The sequence below is a fragment of the Cajanus cajan genome, chromosome 9, assembly GCF_000230855.2.
Source record: "Cajanus cajan strain Asha chromosome 9, NIPB_CcT2T_4, whole genome shotgun sequence".
NCBI classification, from domain to species: domain Eukaryota; kingdom Viridiplantae; phylum Streptophyta; class Magnoliopsida; order Fabales; family Fabaceae; genus Cajanus; species Cajanus cajan.
The window spans coordinates 7,765,735-7,772,981 of NC_138525.1; the positions used below are offsets into that span (position 1 = coordinate 7,765,735).

General features: G+C 25.5%; 1 long non-coding RNA gene across 1 annotated transcript; it reads right to left on the bottom strand.

The window, feature by feature from the left end:
- Nucleotides 1-3,199: 3,199 nt before the first annotated feature.
- On the bottom strand, nucleotides 3,200-5,855 carry LOC145952212 (uncharacterized). The gene is made up of 2 exons (XR_014429887.1): nucleotides 5,281-5,855; nucleotides 3,200-5,162 (listed from the first exon to the last, which is right to left on the bottom strand). It is a non-coding gene; the product is annotated as an uncharacterized LOC145952212 (long non-coding RNA).
- Nucleotides 5,856-7,247: the final 1,392 nt, after the last annotated feature.

Sequence of the window (7,247 nt, forward strand, 5' to 3'; positions counted from 1 at the left end):
TTTTTTTGGAATTGTGAATAATAAAATTTGTAAGTATTTTTTTTTTTTTTGGATATAAGACTAAAATAATATATATATATATATATATATATATATATATATATATTATAAAAAGGTAAAATATACACTTAAATATGATTTTTGTTGTTCAAATTTACAATATATTTAATTTTAGTCTTTCAAATTTTAAATTAATCTTTTAATAATTATAATTTATAAAAAAGGACACTTATTTGAATTTTTTTTCTTCCAAATATCATTAGCAAATCTCCTGAACAAAACTTTGTTATTTCTGAATATCACAAAAATGGCAGCTGATACCTTTATTAACGAAAATATCGTATTAAATTTGATTAAGAATGCATAATTAACACGTTTGGCATGATTAAATAGTTAATTTTATATTTGATAATAAAAAATAAATTTATTTTAAATTTAAAAATTAAATTAAATTTATAAATAAGCAGAGAGAATGATTACGTAACATGAGCAAAATATTTATCATCACAAGAATAATCACGTATCTAAATTTGGTATCCTTTAATTTAAATATTATTGTTATTGGCATAAACTTTTGGATTCACTTATTATTATTAATTAAATTATTTTTTTGCAAGATTAAGATTTATTAAAAATATTAATTTTAGAAAATCCCACTCACTTTTTAATTAACTCTTTTTCTTAATTTTAACTTTCAATCAATTTTAATATGTATTACAAGTGTATCAGTCTTTGGAAAAAAATATATTGCTAACACTCCTAATAATATATAATATCTGGGTTTCCAATTTTCCAATTGGGAGATCCTAATTTAATCTGTATCCTTACCAATCCTTTGTCCTTTGTCGTCGGTCTCTATTTTATGTCTCGTTAGATGCACGCAGTGGATAACACTTTAATTTAATATTTTAAAAAATATAATACTATATTCTGAATTTGCTTTTTTAGATAAATGTCCATTAAATGTGTAGTGTGTGTGTCACGTGGCAACTTAAGTATCTTTTCTTGATTATTGTAAATTTGAGATGAGGTTAATTCAATGACACTATACTTATGGATTGGATTGAGTTCGTATTATGGAATAGAGACGTATTGAAAACTAAACACGCCAAACCACGTTCTTCTGCAAGATTGTGGGGCACTTTTTTTAATGCAATGCTTTAAAATCAATAAATTAATACTTACTGATTTTGTGCCTGAATCTTGTAACCAAGTTTAAGCTTTTGTTTCAAGATGAGGTTGTGGCTTCATCAAGGTGCTGCACCGCCGGAATTCTTACAATAGTGATGGGTGAGGTTTTCTTGCAATTAGGGTTGAAACTTGAAAATGAATTAAGTTGTATGATCAATTCCATAATATTTAGTTTAAGTCACAATTTAATTTGAGTTTGTTTTAAATTTTAATAAATTAAAATTAAATAAAAAATAGTTATATAATATATTTATATGTTTAAATTTTTGAATTAAACAAGTCGAACTATATACAATTTAAGTTTAATTTATTTATTTATTAAATTTAAGTTTAGCGAATTAATTATTAAAATAAATTTTAAATTATTTTTAAGTTGGTTTGGTTTTTTTGTTATCATAAGTATAATTGTAGAAACTCAATTTTTATTTCAAAATTAAAAATAGGCATTATTAGTGTTACTAGATATATTAGTATATTTTAGAATCATAGGATTAGGATGGGTTGGAAAATAACAAGGAGTTTTAGAAAAATGAGTAATGAATTTGTTCTTAGTAGAATTAAAATATACACCAAACTTCTAGAGGTTGCTCTCTACTTCTAATATCCATGGTCTCCAATCTTTTAACGATAAATCTCTTTTTTTCAAACTCCCTAGAATAAAGGTTGAATACATGTAAAAAAGGACTCTATCCCTTCTTCTCATTAAAACATATATGTGTACGTGCAAGTGCATCCTACAAGTTGCCTCGCTAGTTCCAATCTCTTTAGGTTGCATGTTGCCAAATTCAACTTTATTCCGAGTTGCGTATCAACTTAATTAGTTAGTACAAAATTGACGTGGTTTTTCTTTAAAAGTGTTAAATTTGTTCTTCTTCTATGATTCCAATTATTTTTAGAATAAATTATATTTATATTTTATTTTGAATAGTAAATTATAAGCTTAATGTATTTTATGTCTTGGGTAGTATTTTTTTTATATTAATGGGATCATATTTTATGATTTTTTTTATTAACTTCATATTTCTTTTTTGTTCAAGGGTATTGATAGATATATTTCTTTCGTTCTTTTCATTTTGTACTCAATCAAATAGAGAAAATAAAATTTATATTTTTTCCTTCAAGTTTTATACCAAAAAACTAAGCATTAATTTATTTCTTTTTCTTTTTCTTTCTTTTTCTTTTATATTTCCTCCCTCAATCAAAGCAGTAGAATGCAGAGTGGGTTGTAAGTTGGAAGGTTTGGAGTGGGTTAGAAAGAGAAAGAGTCTGGAATTTATGTGTGTTGCGAGACAAGAGCACATGGTTTTACTGGCTGAAATTTCAGCTCTGAAGTGAGTGAAGAAGGAAGTAGGAACATAAATTATTTAATTTTTCCACATATTGTAACTCTCTCAATCAATAAACTGAAAATGGTATGCATTTTCTATTTACTTCTTCTACTTTATACAGGACAACTTCTGATGCAAGGTTAAAGTCATTTCCCTCGTGTTCTCCCACTCCCCTTCTGGTTCAACTTTATTCTTTTGTTCCTCAGTGGCTTGTGTAGATACATATAATTAGTAATTAATTAAGCATGCTGATGTGAATTTACTTTTGTATTATGTGTATAAAAAAAGTCTGTTACAAAAAAATAACACCAATTTTAGAGTAATTGGCAAAAGTAAGTCACTCCATACATTGATAATGTTGGGCAAGATGTTTGAGGTTACAAAATAAGTGTGGAATGTGTTCTTCAGTAAAGAGAAAATAATATTATTGAGTTATTCTTTACTTAAAAAAAAAAAAAAAAGAAGAAGAGAGTGTGTAGTTATCACTAAAAGTAAATAAAAACGTCTTTAAAATTTTTTTTGTACACAAATAAATAATATCCGTGATACCAAAAAAATCTAAAATGTCCATCCAATTAATCGTTTCTTTACATAGTCACAAAATTAATTATTCTTTTGTATTTAATTGGAGTTATAAATGAGGCTCACATGCATCTAAATTAACAAATATGACTAGGTACTTGAAGAACTAATGGTAAATATATTATTATTATAATATGAACAAAGCTGCTATATGTTATGAATTTTATTGCACAAAAAAGCACGGACACGTGTAAACTGCCGCAAAATTTACATAAAAAATAAATAAAGCAAGAGAAAGATCCATAGCAATCAGGATGTTATTGTGTGTTATATAGTTTTCGTGCATCACGAATTCTTAATACAAATCATTTTCTTTGTATAAAAATTATCAAATGAACAAGGTCATTTGTTTACGAACTCAGTTTAACTAAACAAAATAACGAGTATTCTTGATGAAATATGTGTTGTAAATATTGCACCAAACTGTAGTTTCATATGTAACTAAGATTTTGTTAATTATTGTTGTTTTATTAATGATTATGTGTTTAGTGTTTATTGTTGAAACGATTAAAAAATTATGATAAGTTTAGATAATTTATAAATTTCTTTAGATAAATATCTAACTTTATCATAAGAGAAGTATACGTTAATATATATATTGGTGTCTCTTAAGTTCATTTCTTAGATAAATAAACTAGAAACAATATTTCTTGAATCCTAACTCTTCCTTTCTTCTTTCTAGACCTCTAAAGTGCTTAAATTGTCTATATATGACTAATAATATATATGACTAATCCTTATTATATATTGCATATAAAATTAAGTTTTTTTATCTTAATAATTTCATTTAGCTTATAAGAAGGTTTATGTTACGAAAAATAAGTTTTTATTAAAAAAAAGTTTTTACAAGAAACAAAGTGGGAGACTAATAATGGATAACACTCAAAAATCATTTCTACCCTCCCAAAACATGGTGATATCATGAAAAATAAGAAACAATTATTTGTTGCTTTGTCTTTGCTGTGAAAAAAATTTAATTATTTCTCACTATAAAATCAATCCAAACACACCATAACTAAAAGAAAATTTGATCTTAAAATTTAAAGTTTTTAATAAGTTAAACTTCTTAATTTAAAATTAAATTACTTTTCAATAGGAGCAAAGGAATCTGAGGCCCAATATTATCATACACGAAGAGGACAAACCCAACAATTTGAATGTTCAAACATACAACTTCTCCTGATCATTGGCATGCAAGTCCAATCCTCACACTAAAAGTATGTTTTATACAAGTCCTTTTAAATATAAGTTGATTTTTTTTTTATATGAGAAGTATTCTTTATTTTTTATTAAAAAAATTTCAAAAAATATCATAAACTTGTATCTAAATAGACTCTAAAAAATATTAAAAGTTTTTCTACCAGAGAATATATATATATATATATATATATATATATATATATATATATCAATAAAAAAAAATTTTCATCAATATAAAAAGTTCTAAAAAAACATTGTAAACTTTATTTAAACATGCTCCAACTTGCTTAGAAGTCTAAAACACAAGGTTCACTTGTAAACCCAGCAACTCCCAAAACACTCCTCACCTAAACATGGTGAGATATACGACTTGCCTGTTTAAATTTCAAAAAATACTTTTATATTTGTTTTTTAAAATTATTTGGCTAGAATTAGTTTCAGTTTTTTTTTTTATTTTCAAACTTTTAGAAATAATTTAAAATTTTAATAAATTTTGGATGAGAAATTAATTGTTGGGCGGTATAAAGTTATTTTAGAAAATCATATATTTATAGTCAACAAAACAGAGAAATATGTCCAATAACATTTAATATGTTTTGATAAGTGGATGGGCCAGTGAAATACTTAAGTGATCCATGTTGATACCCGCGCAAGGCAACCCAATCCATTCCAAGAAGCTGCTTTCACTTTTCACCATGGTTGACGGTTTACAGCATATATATAGACTTTAATTAGCCCCGTTAACTTTAGGCCCATTTTATCAACTTTACTTCATCCATTCTTCATGGCATGAAAAATAATGTATTCTTCCTTCCTTTGAGAGAAGTTATGGGACTTAAATCTTATATCATCACTCTCCTCCTGATTATTTGAACATCATAAAATTTAACTATTAGTAATTCTCAAAAAAAAAAAAAAATCCTTGATTTTGTTCTTTCTTAAAATAAAGTTAAACTAGATGTAATGAGCATGAACTTACTTTCCCTTGATGTTGCGTCCGTGTGTGTGAAATGAAATGATGGGAATTTTGGTGTAAGGGTTTGTGGCTAAGAAAGTGCATAAAATATATTTATTGGTGGTGGAGTCTATTGCATAGATTGCACCAAAAGAAAGAAATACTACAATAGCTAGCTTTCTTTGTTAAAATACCAAAGGCTTTAGATTTCAATTTCTTACCAACCTTACCTAATTGGGGAGATCAAGTTTTATTTCCCACAGCGACAATTGATAAGGCAAATGGATTGTGAATTAACATAAGTTTACTTTGTACATTTTGGAATGTTGATATATATATTGAATGCAAACAAATTGTAGTTCTGGGTCGGGGTGAAGTTGAGCAACCGTAACAATGGAGGAATTGGGATATATTTTCCGACCTAATCTCAATTCTTTTACCAAGTTGTGATAAAAAGGTGACACCAAACTTGTTTTGGCTTAAGCCATTCTGAGCAGCAACATACATATTTCCTACCCATCACTTTGACTTTAATTAACTATTGGAATAATATTATTAAATTTGAACTCTATTTCATAAGTCATAACTTATAAGGAACCTTTTAAAAAAAACTTATAAGGAACAACAAAGCATTAGGAAAGGAAGAATTCGCAATTCCTCGTTTGTCACACAAAATTATATGAAATTAGCTTGAATGTAAAAGGTAAAAAAATTAACACTTTTGCAAGAGAAAAAGATTCCCTAGAAAAAAAATTTAGGCAAATATATCATTGGACAAAATATTTTCACAGAAAATTACCCATTCTCTTTTACAGTGTTAGTGTGATCGATTTCAAACTTGATTCTTGTTAATTTTGATTTTACAAAATTAATTAATACATTTAGGTTTGATTATATATCTGAATCTTTGTAATTATAATAATTACCAAAATTAATTATCACAATAAATTATGAAAATAAATCATTTTTCTTCATTAGAAAATGATGTATCATCTTTTGACGATGACTCTTCACGGATGCCATGCCTAGCATGGGGAGAAGTAGCTTTTTAATTTGTTTTTTATCGATAGATTGTATTTGAAGTAAGTTAAATCTCATGAGTGTTCTATCTAACAATCAACATTATTATTCAAGTGAATATTTAATTTTGAATACATAACAAAAATGAAATAATATTTTTGAAATATCATTAACAATCAAAATAGATCAAGACAAGTTAGGTCTTGTCTAAGCCTAGATTAACCTACTTTATATTAATTCGTGCCCAAATTTAACTTATTAATTTGTTATACATTTTTTTTAATGATTGACTTGGCTTTTATAATAAGCTTGACTATATTGAGACTTAGAAAAGTCAATATAAGAATACAAACTAAAACTGAATTGATACTAATATAAATTTACAAGTTAACAAATTAATAGATCGATATAAATATTTCTTAACAGTTAACAAATTTTAGTTTAGCTCAATTGGTTTAGTAAATGTTTGAAAACCTCTTTAATGTCTAGTTCAATTTTAATTTTTTTTTATCGTGTATATCAGAAATGAATGAAATTACAAAAAGTATATTATACATATTTTATAAATGTTATAACTATCTCTAGTAAGAAAATATTAATTTGTAGTTAATAACTTAAAATAAAAATACAATATTATACACATATATTAATATTTTCATTAAAAATGCTTTTATTTATAAAAATCATCCATCTGTCAAGTTTAATAAGTTTTAAAAAAAATTATAATATAACCTATTTAATTTAATTATTTAAAAACACTTACATATGACATTTTTGTTGAATAAATCAAATAAAGTGGAAGAACTTTGTTGATGAATATATACACATGCATGACAGTCACTGACTGACAAATGGCTTGTTTCGTTTATGCATGCTACGAGAAATATATAAACTGATGGACACTTTGCTACAGATCAATTTGAGGAAAATAGGAAATTATATCCAAGAAAACAAGTTTTTTATTTTTTTAT